The 24,478-nt window shown below is 41.6% G+C and overlaps 1 protein-coding gene across 2 annotated transcripts in view; it reads left to right on the forward strand.

Annotated features, from left to right (window-relative positions):
• Window positions 1-19,701, forward strand: part of LOC148109177 (uncharacterized) — a 62,864-nt gene extending 43,163 nt beyond the window's left edge. For both annotated transcript variants that reach the window (XR_015726299.1, XR_015726300.1), the window contains exons 3-5: window positions 12,362-12,634; window positions 14,504-14,747; window positions 17,146-19,701. The gene's annotated coding sequence lies outside the window, so the exon portion shown is untranslated. The remainder of the gene's footprint in view (window positions 1-12,361; window positions 12,635-14,503; window positions 14,748-17,145) is intronic.
• The last annotated feature ends 4,777 nt before the right edge of the window (window positions 19,702-24,478 follow it).

Genomic DNA, 24,478 nt, shown 5'->3' on the forward strand with positions numbered 1-24,478 from the left:
CTATCTCTCTCTCTCTGACAAATAAATAAATAATCTTTAAAAAAATTTTTAAATGTGTATATTCTTTGAGAAATTTCACTTCTTGAAATTTATCGTGTATATATCATGTTCATTGTATAATCTTATATATGTATGTATATATATGTATATATTGCAGACAAGGTTGCAGCATTATCTTTGATAGCAAAAGAGTTGGAACAAAGACCTAAATGTTTACCAGGTGGGAATAGGTTAAATGAATTATAGTATATTCATATTAGTATCCATTAAAAAGTTTGAGTCAAATATAGAGATATTAATATTCAAGGATGTCCAAGATATATTATTATCTGAAGAGAGCAAGCCACAGGAAATTGTGTCCACTATGACCTTATTTGTGTAGCAAAAAAAAGGATATCCAACTGTTGTGGGTGTGTATGTGTTTAAATACATAGGTTCTATATATAGAAAACAATCTGTAAAAAAGTGGTTGTCCCTGAGAATGGGACTGAGTGGCTGGGAAGAAGCAGGTCTTTCAAAAAATAGTTGAGCTTTTCCGTAGTGTTTAAATATATTGTTGTTTTACATGAGCTGTATTAACTTAAAAATAAGTTAGGAAATTTTCAAAAGTTAACAAAAGGCCCGTGTCCGTAGCAAAGGCTCAGTACCCTGCCCTGATCCCTCCTTGCTTTCCACTTTGGTGGACAGTGCCTGACCCTCAAGCTTCCAGTAACTGCCCTTTTTTCCTGGGGGCTTTTCCTGGCCCCTGAAGCCCTCTGCCTACCCGTACAGTAAGCTGGAAATGCCAAGGAGCAAGCGCCCCTGAGGTGCAGCCGCAACCAATGACGGACGTGGGAGGTGGTGTGTAAATACTTCTGTTCCCACGCCGTGTTAGTGTGTCCCCACTGGGACTAAGTTGCGGTTACCCAGGGTAGTAACTGGTTTGATGATGCACCCTTTATTGGCTGCTTCTGCTTCCCCGTCTTACTTCCTTTCCCATGTTTTCTTTACATTCCCAGTAAGCTACAAGTACCCACATCCTTGTTATTTATAGCCAGCTTCTGGGGCAACCCAGACTGGGACATGGTCTCTGTGTGGCTGCAGGGCAGAGAGTGATGTGTTCAGGTGCTGAGCTGGATGGTTGAGCAGTTCTGTCCAGGACCATTTCATGTTGATATCACCCAAGTGAGCATCTAGAAGCTACCAAGTGGAGGTTTTGGTTTGTGGAAATCAAGACACCCTTTATGCATTAGACAAAGAGTTCCTTAGGCTGCCAGGCTGGTGAGCTGCAAGGGTGGGCTCCTTTTGGTTTCTCTTCTTGAGTTTTCTGGGAAACTGAGGTAGGCTGAGGATCCAAAGAATCAGACTTGAAGGATTCAGAGAATTTACCTGGGTGGTTTTTTGGCATCTTCCATTTCCTTGAGAGAAGATGCTGACTCTATACAGAATGGTTGGAAGGGTGTGTGTGTGTGTGTGTGTGTGTGTGTGTGTGTGTGTGTAGGGCATGGGGCTAGTTGTAGAATCTGGGGAACTTTTCCACAGGCTGTGGTGTAGGTGTTTGCCCCAGGTCCTCAGTGTCCCAATCACAATCCGGCTTTACCCACACTTGTGTTCCACCTGGATTTATAGAGCTGTCAGCTTATAATTGGACTGAAGGGCTGAGTTCAGTTATGGAAACAGAATTTTATTCGGTTCTTATGTTTTCAACAGTTGAGTGTTTTACAGCTGGGTTGGTGAAAGGTTTTTATGATATTGGTGTCATGAAACATTTCATAGGGAGGGATAATTGAGTTTTTATTTTTACTAGAAAACAATGCTATCAGCCTGGCTTTGGGCACCAAAACAGGGAAGAACTCCATTAATGACCAGAATTCGGGGAGACCCAGTAATTATGAAAACTGAATTGAGACAAATGCAGGAAAACAACAAGATCCGAGAAAGCAAAAACTAATTTCGATTCTTCTGTAAAATTCTGACCGGAACAATGAAACAGTCAAGGACATTATAAATCCATTCATTTATTTCAAAATTTGCAAAACAAATCCCTTCTTATACATAGTATTTGTACAACATGAAATTATTATTCAATAAGTTGACATTTTAAACCTATTACTGCCTAAACCCATCTATTACTGAGCTACTCAGAGCACTAAGTTAACATTTACCAGAACATTCATCCTCACATCATGGGGAGATCAAGCTGAAATCCTTTATTTCATATTCAGATCTTGCCAGGTCAGGATTGAAATCGGCTACCTTCCTGATACTTTACTGAAAAGCCACTGTGAAGCCCACAAAAGAATTATTATCAAGTTACTGCAGTTATTCAGCCAGATGTTGACTTTGATATGTCAAATCTCTGATCTTTAATAGAAAATTGATGGTCGTGCCCTAGGGGTCAGTCATATGCACAAGCAGGATAGGCCAAGGTTTGCATTAAATTACAGCCAGTCGTGTGGTCTCATTCCCTGGCAGCCAAAGTCAAACAAAGCAAATGGATCCCTTGCTAGTTGGGTCTCTTCATTGTTTTGTGTTGTCATATGGATTTGATTCTGTAATGGGGGACTGCTGGGCACAGTCCCCTTATTGAAATCAAAATCTGCCTTATTGATTTTCTGGAGAGAGTTTTTTCTTAGAGCACCCAGAAGTGCAGTAAAAGAAAAGCAACGGGTGCGATTTTTCTTTTCCTTTGCCTTGGATGGTTGTACCGGCAGCAGATTGATTCTGCCACTAGAAATCATAAGATATTAAATTATGTCATCAATCAATTTGTTTTTAGAGGATTGACTTTCTGCGTGTGAGCAGGCTAAGGAAAAGGAAACGGTAATTCCCGTATGGCTCAACCAGGGGGCAGGTGATTTGGCCATAATGCTCCCTTGGATTTGAGCTCTGGTAAAACCGACTCTTTCCATAATGATAATGGCTGACATGCTCCCATTTTCGGTATTGGAGGCTGGACAGCCAGGGGAAATTGGAGAAGAAGATCACAGCGTAAGGTGTGCAGTTTCCATGGAGATTCCAGTGTCATTAGAGGAGCTCAGCCCTCCTGGCATGAATCATAGACTGTAGGGCGAGAACGGACCAGCCCGTCCACTCCTCCCCGCCCCCCCCAACAGTGAAGCCTATGAGGATGCTGAGATCCAGAAGAATTGAGGGATTCATAGAGTCTCAGAGAGAATGAGTGCCCTAGTCCAGTCCAGGAGGTTGCTGAGCAAAAGGTTAAAAGAAAAATAAAATACAAATGGCAGTAAATGTCATTTTCTTGATACCGTTATTCGGCAGCTCAATTTTCTCATCTATAAGGTACAACTTCTTCATAGGGTTGTTGAGAGGATCACATGGGAGGGCTCGTTTCCCAGAGATGTGATGGTGTTCGTAGCTTCTCCTGGGACACAGCTCACTGGGGATGGGCCCTTGGCTCGGGTGGGGTGTGGCCATCACAGGATAGAAATGAGTTTGGGGCCTCCTCTCCTTCTGCCTGCTCCGAAGCAGTGATTTCTATGTTGTGCCGAGCTGACATTCGTGAGGAGATGGGTTCAGCACTGTACATGTCATTTTGCCTGGCTTTTCTCTTTCCAGGTTCAAGCAGGAGGATCCACTTAGGTTTCCTGGCATGGGTTAGTCAAACCCACTTCTAACCCCCTGCCGATATCTAAGAGAAGGGGATCTGAGCTCTAATTACAGAACACCTATATGAGGTGGAAACAAGAGCACATTGTCTGACTAGAGAAGGACAGCAGGTTACAGCACATTTTATTCATGTCGCTATAGAGACAGGGTGGCAACAGTCCTTCGGTAGAGTTTGTAATGATAACTTCCTCAATTTAAGTTGTGTTGAGAACTATTTCTAAAATCCCCTTCCAATGCCACCATGTCTGAAAATGTTTTGGAGAGCTGTACTACTGATAACAATTATATGTAACAATAGTTCAATGTAGGGGGAGTTTTCCCATAGGCCAAACATTGTGCTAGGTGTTTTACATGGATTTTCTAATTCCAGAGAGGGAGCTCTTTTTAATACTCCAAGCCTGCAGATGGGGAAAATAAAGCTTAGGAAAGTGAAAGCAGTCTCTCAGAGTCTTGTGATAAGTGGCCAAGCAGCCCTGAGTACCAGGTGTGTCTGAATCCAAATCTCTGACTCAACAACTGTGCCTTGCCATGCTGTTTGCTGGTGTAGGACGCAACAGGGGAAAAGAGAACTTTTTGCTTTCTTTATACACAAGTTTTCTGAAACCTTCAATGGAGGCACAGAAAAGAAATAGAAATCTATCCTGTCCTTTCCCAGGGTTTTGCAGGCATACATGCATGCATTCATTCATTGAACCCACATTTGTTCAGACTTGGGTGCATGCAGTCCTGTGCTAGGGGCCAGGACACAGCTGGGAGAGTGTCGGTTCTTGTCTAACTAATACACTCCAAGTGCAGGCTCGGTTACCATGGCAGGATATGGCCGTGAACAGGGTGGAAAAGCTGGTATTTTGCCAAAGAAGAAAACATGAAGAAATGGGGCTGGGTTTTGGAGAGGCCACCCTTTGTCCCTTTGCATTCCTGATCTTTTTGTTCTTCAAGACAAATATTCAGGTTTTACCTTTGGGGGAAGAAAACACGGTGAGGAGCTTCAAAATGTACTTTAAGGAAGGTCTTCTTCCAGGTTTGCGGGGGGTGAGTGCTGGAAACGACATTCATCTGACTCAAAATAAATACTCATTAAATAATTTCGAATATAAGCCACGGGGAGGCTCTTTTAAATCCGGGGTCAATGGAAGCCACCCAAATTTGCAGCTGGCGTCATCCCCTCCCCCCACGAACAGAAGTGTGTTTTAATGAAAGAGGAACACTAAACGCTTCCCCCGCATTTTAAGGCGTCGGACTCTGATGGAGCGAGTTCTGCCTCACAGCCAGAGCTGGCCCCTTCCTCACCCGGCCCCTTTCATCTGCCTTTGTTCCGTGTCTATGCTGAGGCTGAGATTTCCCCACCTCTCTCTGTCTTACTGTGGCTCTGAAAGATGATTGCCTTCTGGTGAAGCCCTTTCCCCTTCTTCTGTACCCAAGCTCCGTGTTCAATGAACATCAAAAAGCCTTATCATACCCTGATGGTTTAAATCTTTAAACAGAGCGTAACAGCCGGAGTACATCCAGACCGCTCACATCCTAGAGCCTTGTCACTATGTGTTCCTGCAACAATTACCAGGAGAGGGAGGCTGCGGAGTGAATCAAGTAGCGAGTGTTGTCTCCCCGGACTCCATGCTGCTGCTCTGATCAGGACTTCAGCAAAATTCTGTTTGAAATGAGAATAGACTAATTTTCATCTGACTCTTCTCAGAGGAATCCCATGTGGTCCAACACGCCAAGGGTCATCATTAGAAAACCGCCTTCAAAAGAGCTGAGGCTTCTTGTGGCAAAGCTCTCTCCCTTTGTTAAATTTATAAACATTTATGTAAAAATGTATACATTAATTGTTCAGGCTCTTCTCAGCCTGGAAAGCTATGCCCAGGAATGTACTTGGGGAAATAAACTCATAAAAATACCCCAAGTCAGGATGAAAATGGCCTCGTTTTGACGGAAAATTCAGAAGAATTCAGTGATCAAAGGCGATTCTTACTCCCAGCTGTTCAAAGGGACTTCTATTAAAAAAAAAATCAGATGTGACCAAGAATAGAAAAGAACTCATTAAGAGCTTAATGAGACAGTGACAGGTGAAGTCATCAGTTGCTTGAACACCGTACCGCTTCCCCCCCCCCCCCTTCCGTTAGAGTTACTCATTTGTTTTCCTGGATTCAATTTTGGTTTCCTGTAAATCATCGTAAAATGCAGAAAAGTTCACAAAGGAGGAACATTTTTCAGTCCCAAGTCACTGGGCATCTACGTAATTAAGATACCATCTTCCCCACTTGCCCCTCGCCTCTATGGGAGATGTTTGCAAGCACGTCCAGGAAAACAAGTAATTGAATCGCTTCTCCTTTCCCTCTTCATCGGTTTTCTTGGGACAGAGAACCCACAAGAGTGAGCAAGCACGCCAGGAAAGGTGTGATTTGGGCAAGTTTAACACTAAGCCTTATAACCCAAAAGAGAAGGTAAGTTTTTGGTGTCCTTAGAGACGTGGAAATCAGGACCCCTAGAGAGAGATGACTGCATACCCTTTTACAGCTTTTGTCTTGCCACTTGGGGTGTTTATAAAATACCAAAACAAAGCAAAAGAAATTTCTTTCTTTTTTTTCTTTTTCTAATTCTCTAAGCAGCTTAAATCCCCTTTCACTTTCCCCAGGCAAGACTGGGATCTCTTGCTCGTTTCCAGGCTCTGACCTTCCTGATGCTGGTCTCCCAACACTAGTAGCCAGTTTTTTTATTCTTTAAGTGCTAGAGGAGTCATGAAATATTCAGACACTGGGTTTCCCTGAGACCAATCTGGTGGCTTTTTCTTTGTGCTAACTGCTGCTTTCTATGCATCATTCAAAAGGTACATACCAAGTTGTCAGCCCCTGAACTGCTACTTGGTGTTAAACATGAATATTTGTAGCTTAGCAAGGGACTAAATTTAAAAAAAAAATTAATATTTGACAAGCCCAAAGAAAGGCATAACAGGTCCAGAAGTATCCATTTGAAAGGTTTTTTTATTTGTAAAAAGTCAAAACTTTTTGTACAACTGGGATGATTCTGAGCCACAAAAGGTTTGTTTTGAAAGAACACTGATTACCAGACTTCTTCCAGGAACCTCAATTCCAACTCTGCCATCATGAACACGGCAGCAAGTTGTTGTTGTTGTTGTGAGTGTGGGTGTGGATGGCAGGAGGAATATTCATTCCGCGCATGTGCCGCCAATCTTCCGTGACCGGAAAGCCACGCCAGATGTTAGAAGGCTGAACATCAACTCTACCTACAGCAGCAAAATTGCCTTTTCCCACATTTCTTAATTAGAATTAGAATCAGCTTAGAACTAATAGAATCTCTTATTAGTCACAAAAAGAATGGCTGCCTCTCCAGTTCAAGTGGCATATCTGCATAACTTACAGCCTTAAGAGCTTATAGTCCCTGGTACTCTTGGCTGACTGCCTTTAACTCTCTCATATTAATGAGTTGTTCTAAATTTAGTCTGCCGTGACAAACTAATATTAATACAGTATTTTATGGCCCAGAGCATTGTTAATACATAGGAATGAAACCCAGAGTCAAAGGAAGGGGGCGAGGGAGTGAGATTACTTTGTGTGATTGTCAAGATATAAGATAATCCAAGTATGTAGATATTAAGACTTAAATATAATACACTGCTTATGGATTTATATTATGTGAAACATTTTCTATTACTTTAAATCCTCATGGCATTAGTTTCCTATTTTCAGGGGTTTATAACTTGGCCATACAAATTCACTCTGGGCCGGAACTTGGAATGCAGGGTCTTAACCTGGGGACATTTTATTTATTTTTTTTCTATTTAACCAAATTAAAAGTCAGTTTGGCCATTTTTAACCCAGGCAAGTGGCGAAGGACGAGCACAGATTGGGGTGCGATTTTGTGTACAGAGCTCTTGCTTCTTTCAAAAAGCGAACCCCAAGAAAACTATAAATCCCGGGGAGAATGTTATCAAAACAAAACGGAACAGAAAAGCTCCAAGTGCCGTCAATAAACGTGATGAAGACATTTTTTTCCTTAGATGCAGATTGGACCCCGGTAGTGGACCCTGGAGGAGCCGCCGGTCTCTGGGCATGGGTGCGGGTCGCCAATCCCGGGCAGACAGCACATTTGTAGCATTTGCAGAGGGCGCAGCTGTGTGCGTGTACGTGTGTGTGTGTAAATGTAATTTATATTTGTCATCTGTAACGAAGTCCAAGAAGCATTCAGTGTGGGACCTACCCTCTTCTCGAGCGAGAGGCAGCACTTGCTTTTTAATGAATCCACAACTTGAGGAGAAGGAAGGCGAGGGTCACAGTTATTACCCCAGGCAGCTCCAGGCTGCCAGGTGTCTCAGTCTGGGAAACGGTGAGGTCCACACAAGTGAGGAAGCGGTGGTGCGTGAGCTCTGGCCAAGGCTGCTTGTGAACCTCGTGCTTGAAGTCCTGTGGCATAGAGAAACCAGCCAAAACGAAGCAGCGTTTTCATCCTAACTAAAAGCCTACCGCGAAGCCAGCTCCGTGGGTAACCTTTAGGATGTGTGGGTGTCCTTTGGCAGGTGTTTTTTTTTTTTAAAAATCTTTTGAGATTTTTAAAAGGAGAGCCCATATGGGAAACTGTCATTGTATTTCTAGGGCATTATATTTTGTAACCTGTAGAAAAATGTCATTTATTGGGACTTGAAAATTTTCCATATAATATGGAGTTCTGGGACACTGAGGGGAGTTGATAAAATTCTTCTCTCTTTTTTATTTTCCTGTTCATTCTGGCAGGTCAGTGCTGATTAATTCCTAGAACATTCCCTTTCTGTACCAAGCTCTTCTCAGGGAGATGCTGGGAAAGGTTTTCTGCCTGGAATTTCACACAAAAAAGAGCAATTTCTTCTTATGGGCAATGGGAAGTGACTGCTCTTCAGAGCAGGAAAGAAACTCAGCTGCCCTGATCCAGCACGAGATCGTCAGATGTCTTCCCAGAGCCTGGGAGTGGCTGAGCAGCCCCAGCGCAGAGCGGCCAGGAGCATCCTGGCAGCAGGTGGAACCGGGAGGCATGCTCATAATTTTTGGATTCCCAGTACTGGTGACAGTGTATTGCTGAGTGGCAGTGCATCTGAAGAAATTGAAAATAGCAACAAGACAGAATAATACATTTCAAAAGCAGTGGATTCCCCAGTATAAAAATGTAGTCAAATATAATACCAGAAAACAGAAATATCCACTTTGAGGTTTCTGGTTTAAGGAGACAATTGTGTCTTTTTGTAAACTTCTTAACCTCATCATAGCCTTCCTGTTAATGGGCTAAAATAAAGCATAAGCTAATAACCAGAGGCAGGTTAGCGGTTACTATCTGCTAAGATGAACAACTCCCCTCAGGGCTACTTAAGGTAAAATTCCATCCCTGTTGCCCTAGGACGACCAGTTCCGTGGCTCCCGCTCTGTAGATGCTGGATCTCATCTAGTTGAGATGCGTGGCTCACATTGTTTAGATTTAGCTGTTGCTTCTACATAACACATGTTGATGTATTTTTGAGCTAAGAAGATGAATTTTTGCTTTGCCAAAAGAGAAAATAACTTCTGTATTTTATGTTACACCTGCTGAGTTTCATAATCAAATTGAAAACCAGGTAGGGAGAGATGCTGTTGGATTTTTAAGCTTTGTTACAGATTTGAATTGGGGTTTCGTTTAACAGAGGTTGGCTGAGCATCTTGCATTGGGTATGGTTTTAAGAAAATCTAGATTGATTTTTGTATGGCAGCTTCAGGTGAGATAATTTGCTAGAACTGACAAAATGAGTCCGTCTTCTGAGCAAGTTTTCCTTTCTGGCTCTTCCTTGGGATTTAATTCTTCTTTTCCTGTTTTTCTTTTTTCTTTGGGGCCGGGGGAAGGATGCTCTTTACCTTTATTAGAGCCATCTGTTAAAATTGAAGCATCTTTCAAAGGTCTCCCACCATTATAGCTGAAATTAGGTTGTGTCTTTAAATTTCTATTTTTTAAAAAAAAGTAGCGCACCCACATTCACATGGTTCAAAATTCAAAATATAGTGTACAGTAAAAAGTCTACCTTTCAGCACTGTGATCCAGATGTCCACTTTTGTTCTCCTCTCCAAAAGTGGCCAATATTAGCATTTTTCTCATTTATTCTTTCAGGAATATCCTGCCTCTGACTGTCTTTCCCCTTTTATACAAGTGGTAGTGTTCTTTACATATTGCTCTGCACTTTGGTTTCTTTCTCTTAGCAAATCATAAGAAGTCCCTTCTTCCTCCCCCCCCCCGCCGGACAGCACTATATTTCATTATGATTGTAACAAAATTAAGTTAGAGTTCTCAACTGGTAAACATTTAAGGTATGTCCAATATTTTGCAGTAAAAATACTGCAGCAAGCATAGTCTTGTATATATGGCGTATCATATATTTGCAAAAAAATCTGTAGGATAAATTCCTAGATAGGTAATTGCTAGTCAAAGGAAATGTACATTTGTAATTCTGATGGACAGCGCTAAATTACCTTCTGTGCAGGTTGTACTGATTTACGGTGTTGGATGAGTGCCTAGTTCCCTACCACCTGACTATGCATTCAGTGCCTTATCAAAGTATGCCAATTTGATAGGTAAGAAAAGAAGACACTTCGATATAAGTTTAAAATCCCGTGTCTCCCACTATGAGTTGAAGTAAGCATCTGAAAAAATACTTAACAGCTATTTGTGTTTCATTTTTTTGTGAACAATCTGTTTATGTCTGAAACTACTTCCACTGAACAAGTCGGATCACTTATATTCCAGCTCGCGCTACAGAATCATGGATTGGGAATATGAAATTAGAGATTCTAGTCAATACTTTTCAGTTTGGACCAGAGTACTGGGGAAAACCTCTGTAGCTGATATGAACATGAAGAGCATGATGGGATTTGGTTGACATCCCCCCTTTTCTTAAATTATGAAAGCCCTGATTTTACCTGAAGGTTTGAAAACAGAGTAGGAAGTGAAAAGCCTCAGGTTGCGTAGGATTGAAATTGTGTTCAACATCGTTCTTGTAGTAGAATGTATCTCTGCACTGCCCCCGCACCCCCGATCTGTTCATGAAGATACTTGTTTGCATCCCCTATTAAACGTAGGGGACCTTATAGTCAGACGACTCATATATTGATCTGCCACTGAAGACCATAGAACAGAGATTGGAGGGATCTGTGGCTCATTGCACCAGCCCTATTTTAACCTGTTTATCAAAGTGCTTTACTCTTGCTATTTATTTTGTGAGCTTAAAAAACTTTAAAGAAAGATTTATTTTAGGGAGAGCGCGTGTATGTGCATGAGAGTGAGAGCCTGTGAGTGGAGGGGGGTGGGGCAGAGAGGGAGGGAGAGAGTCTCTGCAATGAGCTGGGAGGTCAGTGTGGGGCTCAGTCTCAGGACCCTGAGATCATGACGTGAGCTGAAACCAGGCGTTTGTCCCTTAAACCAACTGAGTCACGCAGGCACCCCAGCTTAAAAATTTTTTTAAAAGAAATCTAAAAGATATAGAGGACTCCTGGAGAACAAGGGGAATATATAGCCTTATTCCCAGCACTCAGAGCTAATGGTTAACTCTTTCACATTTGCTTCCAGCCTCTTAAAATAATTACATGATTGGCTATAGTCCCCTCTAACCGTGAGGGTTTTTTTTTTTTTTAAGATTTATTTATTTATTTTAGAGCGAGAGCATGAGTGGAAGGGGCAGAGGGAGAGGGAGAGAGAATCTGAAGCAGATTCTGCACTGAGCGTGGAGCCCGACATGGGGCTTGATCTCACGACCCTGAGATCACGACCTGAGCTGAAACCAAGAGTCAGACACTTAACTGACTGTGCCATCCAGGTGTCCCTAATCTTGAGTTTTGTTTCTTTTCCTGTTGTTGAGAGACAACCACTGTCAGTTTAAAAAGAAAAGGTGTGTGCATGTATATATATTTGCATATATACCTACAACCTATAATCCATAAACAGTATATACTATTGTTCTGAGTGCTTTTTAAGAATATAAGCAGTAAAATGGTATAACATTCTGTATCTTGCACTTTTTACTTAACATCATAGCTTTTTACAGATTTATCTATGATGACCTATGAATATATATATATTAATATACATATGTACAGATTATTCTTTTAATTTTTTTGTGTGGTATTTCATTGTCTGACTATAACACATTTTGTTTATCCTTCTCCAACTGGTGTGTATTTAGGTTGTTGCTGTAATTTTGAATATATATTCACAAAGACAAACTCATGGGATCCTTACGTGAATCCAGGGATACGTGTAAGACAGGACAAGTGAGGAAATTCACACACAGAGTGGTTAGATGACTTGGCTAGAGTTGGTTATATTCTCAGATAGAATCCAGGCTGCTTAATTCGTTGTGTAAAACCTTGTCCCTCCCTTATACAGCTTTTCATTCCTCAAAACATGGAGTATAGTTTAAAATTTGTGCTCACAGTCTGGGTTGAGAATACCCTATGTTTCCCTCATTGACATATATTCATATCTGTATCCATGTCTGTATATCAATTTTAGCTCTGTTTTAAAGTTTTTCTACATTCAGTTAATTTTAAGACATAAATTAAAAAATGGCTGTCTAAAAACCAGGTATTTTAGTAGATGCCAAAAAATCCAGATAAATTTTTCCTCATGTGTATTCAAGTTCAGAGAAAACATTAAAGGTCTTTCACATAGCAAGTCCCCCCTAACTTAATTCTTTTTCTAGAGATGTGTTCTTGATATATTGCTGACATTTTTTTTTTTAAAAATCCAGGACCAGGATTTTATAAACTTTTCCTCCAAACTGCAATTTCTATTTTCTTTTGCGATGACTAAAGCATTCAAGTCAAAAGGACAAGATTGTCTTTCTCAAGCAAGAATTTTTCTCCTGCGTACCAGAATGACCGGTTCATTGGAGGATGAGGAGCTGAGAGTCAACGGCACTCAACAATGAACGCGGCGCTTTAAGATGAAGAAGAGTGGTTATAGAGAGTGTTGCTTGTGGACTTACAGAATATTTGAACTGAAGGGATGTGAGACCATAGAGGTAGGACTTGCCCACGGTCACATAGGGTGATAACAGTTAGACTGGAGCACATGAGGATTACATAATTTCCAAATAATTTAGTTTTCTTGTTTTTCTAGAAAAAGAGAGGCATAATGTTCTGTGGCTTGTTCAGAACTAAGAAAGGAGAACAAAATTTTCTGTTAAATAAATTTACTAAAATCAGAATATTTCACTTTACAGTTATGGAGAGATTGGATTCAAATATTTGGCTAGTGCTAAGTGTGGGACTGTCATCACTGCATATCTAATTGGGAATGATATATTGGCGAAATCATGAAACTGTCACAAAGTCACAGTCTTGGAATTGCTTCTGCAGAAAGAAATTGGCCTGTCTTGCTAGCACTGCCTTCAGAGGGCGTTCAGTTGGTGTGGAACCTTGTCAAAACTCAAGCCTTACTTCCTTGGGGGAGCAGAGCATTTCTGGCTTCTGATATTGGATCAGGTGTCCCCCCTTTCCTGTGTGCTCCCAGAAAGCCCTGTGTCTATCCCCATCTTAAGCATTTATGACAACATTTCACCATGCCCTGATTACATGCTTGTTACCCCCACTTGGCTGTGGGAGCCATATGCTTTAGGACCATGTTCATTCTTTTCATCATTAAATCCCACGTGACTACCAGAGTATGGGTACAGAGTAGGTAATCACAAAAGATCATTAACAGACACAAAAGATGAGTGAATGAGTGAGTGAATGAATGAATGCTCTAGGAGGAATATCATGTCTTAGGCGGAAATGTGCCCTCTACACAAAGTGTAGCATATAATTTAAAACATGCTAATTTCTCGTTACTGCTAAATAAATAAAATGTATTAACATTGTATGAAAAAGTTTGAAAGTAGAGATTTTTCTTTTCTCCCCCTACTGAATTAGAAGTGATGAGTTGTCTACTTGAGGATATAGCAATTTTCCTGTATTGTTTAAGAACATTATAATTCTTGGCTTTTATGGCAAAATAACCACCTAGAAGTAAAGAAATGCCTATTCATACAAACAGTCAGTGGAATATCCGTCACTTCTGTGTTGTTTTATTGACAGAGTGGGAAGCCATATTCTCTCTCATTTAGTTTTAGGTAAGTTCTTTAGCTGTGTCACCAGCTAAAGGAAACACATGAAGCTTTCAATTCCTGTTCTTAGGTTATCAAATGGAAGAGCCTAAAACATCTAAATTTCACAGTGGTAAAAGTATCCGGCTGTAATTTTAATGTTTTACCAGTATAACATAATTTTGAAAAGAAAACTGGGCAGTATCCACAAAGTAAAAATGCAGCGGTTGTTTCTGGCATAAATATGGCTCTAGTTGAGGATTCTACTTGATGGTAAGATTTGGGTCTCTTGTTTGAAGCCCGTGAGTGCTTTAGAATCCCAGGGCCTTTTGGAGCCTTTTAAAGAGTTTTCTCACTAGAGGGCAGCATTTGACTAAATGTCCAAACAGAACATTTCCTGGGGAACTGGGACTATCCAAGCAGATCACTTTAATAACGCAGTTAGCGGCCTTACATGGCTTTCTAATTCGATTTGTTGGGCTGGGACCCAGTCTGGTTTGATAAGCCTTTAGAAAGGAATTTTAGGGATTTATTCCACTAATAAATACGAATTGTTTTTAGGCAGGTATTATAACAGATAATAGACATTATAACTTTGTGGAAGTCACGCTTACCCTAGAGCTTCTATTGCCTAGCCTTTTAAATGCACGTACATTATTATATTTAACTATTTATTATTGTAACTGAATAAGACACGAGTTATTGATTTATCAGCTCTCTTTTCTTTTTTCTTTTTTTTTTTAAACCTTTCCAATCACATTTATTTCCCAGTGGGTCTTATCTATATTATCTTTCCTCACCTAGATTTTTAAGAGTGAGCCCTACGGAAGTGTTGTGGATGACTACAAGAGCTGCCAGTGGAGGACCTTGCTTCTGGGAGATGGCCTTCCTTTGATCTGGGCCTCAAGCATAACCCATGTGATGCTCGATGATGCTCAAGGAACAATGCTTTTTCATTATTCCAGAGAGCATGCCCAGAGGCTGGTCTACTGGGGGACATTTAAGACCCAAAAAGGTGGCCTCATCCTTGATTTTCAAGGACAAGAGAGTAAGCCATTTCTTGATCTTCATCATAATTCTGTCAGTGTTGGGACAAAACCTCTTATTTTCCAGCATAGAGCTGAGTGTACAGTGGGGACATCTGGGATATACGGCTCTTTATGGAGATTAGACATGACGGCCAATTACCAAACTGCAACCTGCTATTTGTTAATAGGGGCCTGGCCACGGAAGCCGATGTTGGAGAAAATGGCATTATCTTAATAGTCATTAGGTGTTTTTTTTTTAACGTGTTGAATTATTGCCAAAAGAAACTGTTCAAATAGTCATTTACATCCATAAACATACACACGTAGGCACATATACACATACGTATATTGTGCCATTGAATTTGTGCTTTCAAATCTTGATATAAATTTATTCCTGTTTTTCTAGGTGAAAGTGATCATCATATTTAGATGCTTATAACGTTGGAAGAGATGCTTGCTCTTCCTGCTCCAATTTATGTTTGGATGAATTATCGAAAAGCTTTAAAAATGCTCCTCTGAGGTACTATACTGGGCTTCTGATGACTATGTTAGTAGAAGCTCAATTTCTTGAAGATTGTAATTGTTGGACAAGGTAATTTAGGAACAGATACTTTTCTAAGGAAGGCCAGTGAAGATCAGAAGCATCATGAAGGGCTTTGTTCAAGACTAACATCTCCAGCTGCCCTGGTTATCACCAGAGGGAGTAGTGGTTTGGGATCCCAACATGGCACCACGGGGAAACATGGTTGGGACAACATATTTAGCCTAAGGAATCTAAGAGTAATGTCAGTAATGGAAAGGAAGAAAGAGTAACTAGTACTTAGAGTAGTGTTAAGAGTATGAAATCTGCCTGGGTTCTAATCTCGCCTCTGTCACTTACTCGCTGTGTCTCCTTGGGGAGGTTATTTAGGCTCTCCATACCCTTTGTCTTTAAAAGGGGGATGAGGGGATGCCTGGGTGGCTCAGTCGGTTAAAAATCCGCTTTCAGCTCAGGTCATGATCCCACGGTCCTGGGATGGAGCCCCACATCAGCTCAGCGGGGAGTCTGCTTCTCTCCCTCCTTACTGCTCATGCTCTTTCTCGTTATCTCTGTCTCTCTCTCAAATAAATGAATATTAAAAAAAAGGGGGATGAAAATAATCCTACTTCAGTAGGGTTATTATGAGAATCAGATAGCTGATGCTTGTAAAGCTATTAGAACTGTGCTTTCTTAATTAACATATTAATAAACATGTTTATAAATAAAATATTGAATGCCTTCTGTAAACCTGGCATTTTCATAGACGTCGCTTCATTTTGATTTTTAATCTAGCTCTGTGAGTCACTGTTATTAACCTGTTTTCACAGATTAAAAAAGAAACAGGTTAAAAAAAGAGTTGGTAAATGGCCCAGGAGCACAGGGGAGGTGGGGGCGGGGTAGCGAACTCTGAGCTGTCACCTGGGGCGAGGGATAGGTAAGTGTTACTTCAAACAGAGTGACACTGGTCTGCGCTGGGAACAAGCAGTGCCAGAAGCCAGCCCAGGATTTGGCCAGACCTCTTGCAGAGCGGGAGCCCACCCTATGTGGAAGGAGACACGAGGACTGTAAACCCAGGACTTGGTCCTGGTCCTGGCAGTCTGAGTACAGCCCCTCTCCACCCAGGAGCCCCAGGCCCCTCTCTCAGGGAAAACACCCTTTCCTGTGAGGGAGTGCGCACAAACGTCTTGGAGAGGAATGTGCTACCGATGTAGTAGGTTAAGAGTGAAGCCTCCTTGGGCTATTTCCACAACTGGCTGTTGTAGGTAATGCTGCTGCTACAGGCATTGGGTGCATGTGTCCATCGATTAATGAACGGATAAAGAAGAGGGGGTATGTCTATATACCTATATCTATATATAAAATGGGATATTACTCAGCCATAAAAAAGAAGGCAATGTTGTCATTTGCAATGACATGGATGGAACTGGAGACTATTACGCTAAGTGAAATAAGTCAGAGAAGGACAAATACCATGTGATTTCATTCATATGTGGAGTTTAAGGAACAAACAAGCAAAGGAAAAAGAGGAAACAAGCAAAGGAAAAAGAGGCAAACCAAGAAACAGAATTTAACTATAGAGAATGAACTGAGGGTTATGATGGGGGTGGGGGGCGGGGATAGGTGATGGGGATTAAGAGGGAGCTTGTGGTGATGAGCAGTGGGCAATGTCTGGAGGTGCTGAATCACTCACTATATTGTACACCCGAAACTACTATACTGCATGTTGTGACTAACTGGAATTTAAATAAAAGCTTAAAATAAAAATGAAAACTTTACACAGTGAAAAAAAAAAAAAAGAATGAAGACCCCTTTAGGAAATGCCAGGAAAGACCTAAAAGTGACCGTTATTGAATCATTCCTGGCGTTAGAGGCTTTGGTTTTCCTTCTGTGTTTTTCAGGTCTGTGTTCGATTGGCAGGAGTTAAGAGTACAGACGCTGGAGAGAGACCGACTAAAACTACATTCCCAACTACGATGATGAAAGTTGCTGTTAACACCTGGTACTTGCTGGGTATGTGGTGAGCACGGACCAGGTACTGGGCTAAGCACCTCATGTGAATGACCTCATTTCTTCCTCACTGCAATATGGAGTTAATATTACCACCCTTCTTTCACAGCTAAGGAAACTAAGGCTCAGCTCCTTTGAGTGATTTGTCCATGGTGGAACAGCAGGGTAGGTTAGAGCATTGGCTGTACTGTGTCAGGTTGCCTGAGGATAAATCTTAAAATTTTAAGGGGCACCTGGGTGGGTCAGTCAGTTAAGTGTCTGACTCTTGATCTTGGGGTCATAAGTTCAAGCCCTGTGCTGGGCTCCACACTGGGTATAGAGCCTCCTTAAAAGAATTTTTTTTTAATTTTTAAAATTTTATAATTATTTTTTATTTAAATTTTATTTTTAAAATTCCAGTATAATTAATATACAGTGTTATAGTAGTTTCAGGGGTACAATAAAGTGATTCAACAATTCTGTACGTTACTCAGTGGTCATCACAGGTGTACTCTTAATCTTTTTCATCTATTTCACCCATCCCCCCCCACCCCTCTGCTAACCACCTGTTCTCTGTAGTTAAGAGTTGGCTACTTTGTCTCTTTTTTCTTTGTTCATTTTTGTTTCTTAAATTCCACGCATGAGTGAAATCCTATGGTATTTGTCTTCCTCTGACTGACATTTCACTTAGCATGATACTCTCTAGTTCCATCCATGTTGTTGCAAGCGGCAACATTTTATTCTTTTTTATGGCTGAGTAATACTGGGTGGTGGTGGTGGACGTGCTGGTGGTGGTGGTATGCGTGTGTGTATACATACACATATATACACATACCACCTCTTCTTTATCCTTCATCTATCATTGGGCACGGGGGCTGCTTCCATATTTTAGCTATTGTAAACAGTGCTGCAAAAATCACAGGATTGTGTATATCTTTTTGAATTAGCGTTTTCATATTCTTTGGGTTAGTACCCAGTAGTGGAATTACTGGATCAAATGGCAATTCTATTTTTCAATTTTTGGATGAAACTCCCGACTGTTTTGCACAGTTGCTGCAGCAGTTTGCATTCCCCACATCAGTATGCAAGGGCTCCTTCTCCTCATCCCCTGAGGATGAATCTTGAAATACCTTATGGGCTATTTGAGCTAAGGTAAGCTACTGACACTCTCTAAACTGAGTTTCCCCCCTCTGTAAAAGTGAAAACCAGTGGCCTAATTCATAAGGTTGATAGGACACGCAATGAAAGAGAACGTGTGTGGTACCGACTACGGTGCCAGGCACACAGCAGACATAGTACATAGAGTTAACCTGCTGTCTGTCCGCACATCACCTGGCGTTCTTGCTTGCGTGCTTACTCAGTGCCCTACGTGTTTGCTTTACCTTCATTGCCGTCGTCATCACTCAACGAGCTCCTGTTAGGAGAACAGTCAAGAGGATGAGATACATCCTAGGAACCAAATGCAAACGGGACTGGTAATGTGCTAAGAAATTCACCGGGATTGTGCCTTCCTGATCTGGGCATGCTTCGTGAAAGCCAGGAATAATGGCTGAGGCTTACGCGGCACTTCCTATTTTCTAGGCATGGTCTGTGTACTCATTTTACCTATGGGTAAACTAAGGCACAGATCTGCAGAATAACTTGCCTAAGCTTATGAGCGACAGAGACAAAAAGAGTGAGAGAAAGTCAAGGTTCAGACCCAGGTGCCATCAGTTGCTAGGTTCTGGTGGCTGGGGGCTGAGCCTTGAATAATATACTGACAACAACAGTAATAGTAACTATTGTTTTTAAGTAACTGCTATGGTTCAGGTAATTCCCTTTAGTATAATTATCATATTTCCTTCTCCTAATACTGCAATGGAGCAGGATTATGACTCATGCTTTGAAGATGAAGAAATAAAATCTTAGAATTTGTTGTTGAAGGAGTGATGAAGAAACTTGCCCAAGGACTTACAGTTATTAACTAGCAAATCTAGGATTCAAACCCAGCTTACACTGGCTCCTATGTCAATGTTCTTTTTTGCTCTATGCTTACCTGATGTAAGTACCAATGAGGAAGTTAGACCATTCTGGGTGGCTGCGGTGACCGGGCTGTGTGTGGGGTTGCAAAGACCAGTAGGGACAACAGTTTGGCTAGACATGCGTGTGTATAGACGATAAAGCTTGAGAGATGCTGTTGTTCCTTAAAACAAGATTAAACTATAGAAATCCTTCAACAATCAAAGACATTTCAGTCATAGGTAAGAGAGTATTTGCAGATGAAAGAGGATTTCTCTAAGCTGCTCTGATTCTGAGATATTACTTCTGCCAACTGTCCTAGGCTTGTTCCAAATCTCTTTAAGTCTGCTTCCTTGCCCCCGCCCTGCCTATTTAGCCTGATCTAAGAGTAGGGTTATTAGAGCTAGCAGATGAAAACACAGGGCACCATCTAAATGGAATTTTTGGTAAACAATAAATAAGTTTTTAGTTTTTCTCCCTCTGTATATATTATATATGTTCTATGCCATATATATATGTATATATGTATATATATGCACCATATGTATGTATATATGTACATATATATATATGGCAACCATATCTAAGAGGCCTATAGAAAAGCCCATTTCCCACCCATGGTGCCTCACTGGAGGCCAGGATCCAGCTCTGGGGATGGTTTAATAAACTGCATCTGCTTGTCTCAGGGAAGGTTCCCCACACATGGTTCTCTAACCTTTGTCTTGTGCTTGGTCACTCAGAAGAAGTTCAGCCAGCCAGGTTTTACCTACTCTAAGCTCACAATTCCACATTCGATGACCACTTAGAAAAAGGGATACAGAATAAAAGCAGCCTCAATGATATGCCAACAGTGTGGGTAGCTTTGCTGCCTTGTAATGCAGTATGTCATGTGGTCTTCATGAGGCTTTGTTAGCTACCGGGAAGTCTTCCTGCAAATAAGGTGTCCCTGCATTTGCTGGGCCTACTTTCCAGTCCTCTCTTTGGTGGCTATTCATGGCCCACCCCGTCTGAACAGAGCTCACCACCTTCAACATGGGCATGCTGCCAACAGAGCAGATGGCTGTGAACTTGGCATGCCAGGAAACCATTAGGTTCATCAGTGTGAGCAACAGGGGGTAAGTTTCTATCTGCAAATGTGGAAGTAACAGCCCTTGTAAGTCCGGGGCAGATGCCCTCTTAATCCACGTAGGCTGACCTTTCGGTCCCAGATATGGTTTCCATGGAGCTGCAAGTATAGAGCAAGCCATGAAAGTCTGACCTCTGGAGAGCCTGGGGTGGAGATGAAGTGGGTGCTGAAATGGACAGAAAGCTTCATTCCTACCTGGCTTGCAGACTTTGCAGGCCAGGGTTGCTTGTGGGTAACAGATAGTGGCTTCACCAGGAGCCTGCTTTCCATTTCTGTTGAGTAATCAATCCCCTGTAGAGAAGCAGCAGGCCCGCCAAAGGGCAGGCTGTGTTCTAGTTCTTATACAGGAGGTCACAGTTTTCCCCTAAAACCTGAGTTCTTTGGCATCTCCTGGTCTGGCAGATACAGATCGGTAAAATGAAAGCAGCTTTCCTTCAGTTGGTACTGAGAATTGAAGAAGACAGCAGAGATAGAATACAAACTTATTAGAAAGATAATGAAGTGTCCACTTGGTTTTCTTTTAAGCTTTCTTTCTGCTTAAAAATACTTAATTGTTAGAAAACTTCTAATTTCTACATTTCTACACAAATGTACAAGAAAATGGAAGTCTCTTAACACACAAGCCCGAGAGATAATTACTATTAATTTGTTAGGTATTTGTGCAGATACTTTCCTGTGAATTGCAGGTGTCCACTTTGAAATCATAGTTTTCTTTTGATTAAACAATCTGGCTTTTTCCTTTTTCATTGAAATATTCCCGTTGAGGTAGAAGTCAATAAAAATATCTGTATTTGGTGAGAACTAATTCATCATGTCTTTGCTTATTCCTACAATCAATGAAGTTGCTGGGTTCTCTTTTTTTTCTCCAGGTTTAATGGGTACATTATCAATTTCATGCAATTTGGTGTCAAATAATTTCATATTTGGCAATATCGATGGTATAGTTTATGTGTCATCAAATTTCTTTTTTAAATGGCTTTCTTGGATCCTTTTCCTTTGCTGGTCTCTTAGACCATTGATGTGCAGATTTTCTCCTCCTGCTGTAGTACTGACCTCTTTTCTGACTTCTGACCCACTTATTCTAATGTGTGCTGGACATGAGTCCTTAAATGGCTCACATGCACCTCCAACTCTGAGTGTCCTCGTTTGAGCCTTAATCCATTAATATTAAATGCACCATCATTCATTACAAATCCATGTGAGAAATTTGATTTTCCTTTCTGTCTTTCTTCATAGCCCACATCCAATCAGTTGCCAAGACCAAGAGATTTTATTACACAAATATTTCTCAAATCTTTACTTTCAAGGGCATCCACACTACTTACATCCAGTCCCTGAAAACAAGCCAGTTACACCCTGCCCAACTGCAATTTCAGGAAAAACATTTTGCTGCAGCTAGTCGAAACACTGCGTCCAAGCACCCCGCTCTCTGTGACCTGGCTTCACCCGGGGGTGGAACTTGGAGATCCTGGAAGAATGTATTAACTCTCTCCTCCAGGAAATCTTTCCAAATATCATTCCTCTTGACCAGGATTTTGGATAGGATGTGCTCCTTCAAAAGTCGCTAGAGCACAACTGGTGTGTTATGTCTGTCTTAATGGACAATTGAGAAAGGCTAACTTGTGGCCATCAAGAAAGGAAGACAGCCTGGAGAGAAGGGCTCTGTCCATGCTTTATGATGAGCCAAGAGAGTACCTCTAGAAAGGTGCAGATTTTAACTCAGAATACAGTTTTGAATCTGTTCTAATGTCAAAACAAATGTGTGATCAAGAGCCCACAGTTTTACTCCATCTAATAAGGCTAGCGTGGGAAATGTAGACTTAAGTGGATGCCTGACTTTACAAGAGAAAAACGCATCTCGGCTGCAACATGCTCAGCTTTAGCAATCGTGGGTCCTGGGCTGTCATTCTCCCCAAGACAAACTATGGTATAACGTCCCCCAATGTAAATGAACAAGACTACCTGTTGCTGGAGGTTAGTATTTATGAATCCGGGTGGAGCTGGGCCGGTGCTACTGAATATAGTAAGCACAGGGTTGGGATGGATATCTTGTAGCCACCCAGCTGTTCAGCAATGTATAACAACCCATACTAATTGTCTTCTGAGGCGACATCTAAGTATAAAAAAAGTGTCTTCTCTAAATAGCAGCAGACAGTGGTGCCAGCGGTGGCAAGGTAAGTCTTCATTCCTTCCATCTGAGTGTCCTACATTTTATTTTTTTCATATGAAAAACAGGTATTGGAAAAGAACACTGATATTTCCCTGTATCAAAGAAATGGGAGGTGTGCTGATAAGTTATCATGAAAACAGATTTTCAAAGAAAGCCAAGGATCAGAGCCATCTGGTCCTCATTATTCTCCAGAGATTTCTATATTTGATTCCAAGTAGCTTTTGGTTTTAAAAATTACATGACCTAGAATGGTAATGCTGCAATGGGATGGAACAGGGACTGAAGATCCTGAAGTCAGCAGAGAACTTACGAGCCTTCTTATCCCATCTTTTTCTAGCCCTTTGATTCCTAGGATTTAACAATAGCTTTATGAGTGTGAGGGACAGGCCCCCATCTGGAAGTAGTCATTGTCTTAGTCATCGAAAACACTGGGATCAAAAAGATGGAAAGATGATGTTTCTTTTGAGGAAACTGAGTCAGTGGGCCTTGCTATTGCACGCATTTGTACTCTAGGAAGCCATCCAGTCTCTTTGGCATTTCATATTGAACTGTGGCCCACTTGAGGACTGATACTCAACTTATCTTTGTGTTCCTTGGTGTCCCTTATCAACTAGACAGACTTGGTGCTCTGTAATCTTTTAGAGACTGGATGGTGGCACAGTGAAAGTTTTGCAATCGGCACCAGTGTGGAAATCACTGATGAGCAGATGGGCTCTAGAACGTCTGCAAGAAAGATGCAGTTTCTTCTGAAAACTGTTCTTTTAAAATTAAAAAGCTAGGGGCGCCTGGGTGGCTCAATTGGTTGAGTGTCTGACTCTTCATTTCAGCTCAGGTCATGATCTTAGTGTTGTGAGAGGAGTCCTGAGTTGGGCTCCGCACTGGGCGTGGCACCTGCTACGATTCTGTCTCTGCCCTTCCTCCCTTTTGTATATATATGAAAGCTAACAGCAATACAATGTACTTTAAATGGAACTGCAGCCAAATTCTACCAAGGTTCTATCTGTGAGGTCAAACAGGACAAAACCTCTCGGATTAGTAGCAAGCCTGGCCTGTATTTCCATGGCTTTAAAGAGAGTGGGGGAATGACTATAAACTGTCCAAAACCAAAGCAAACATTATGCAATAGTAAGTCTCATTATATGCTTCTTTAATGTAGAAATATAATTTTTTTTTTAAGATTTTATTTATTTATGTGACAGAGAGACAGCCAGCGAGAGAGGGAACACAGCAGGGGGAGTGGGAGAGGAAGAAGCAGGCTCATAGCGGAGGAGCCCGATGTGGGACTCGATCCCGGAACGCCAGGATCACGCCCTGAGCCGAAGGCAGGCGCTTTAACGACTGTGCTACCCAGGCGCACCAGAAATATAATTTTTCAAAAAGATTTTATTTATTGAGAGAGAGAGGGAGTGCACTTGTGAGCCAGGGGAGGGGCAGAGGGAGAGGGAGAGAGACAATCTCAAGCAGATTCCGTGCTGAGTGTGGAGCCCAGTGCAGGGCTCAATCCCAGGACCCTAAGATCATGACCCAAGCCCCAATCAAGAGTCAGCTGCTCAACCAACTGAGCCACCCAGATGCCTCTAGAAAGAGAATTTTCAATGATTTTTTTTTTCAGTTGGACAACTTTTCATATTTATTAAACCCCTAAGTACACTAAATATAAGTACACAGAGTGTTTCTCTGTGCATTTGACAGAAAAGCCAGAGGACCTAGCTAGACCTAACTTCAAAAGGGAGCTTTGAAGGAAGTCTTAAACTCTGACATGGGGTAGGAAATCAGGAAGATACTAACGCGTCACAGAATAACGAAGAGATGCGAGGAGCTACTGCTTTCCGTCAGCACGTGGGGCGACGCGGTGATGTCACCGTGGGACGGTGCATTTCTCAAGCGCCACCACAGTTAGACGGAATTCATCTCATACAGTCCAACACATCTGCTCTTTTGTTCTTTCACA

The sequence above is a fragment of the Ursus americanus genome, chromosome 12 (genome assembly GCF_024610735.1).
Source record: "Ursus americanus isolate L20-20 chromosome 12, mUrsAme1.1.p, whole genome shotgun sequence".
NCBI lineage: Eukaryota > Metazoa > Chordata > Mammalia > Carnivora > Ursidae > Ursus > Ursus americanus.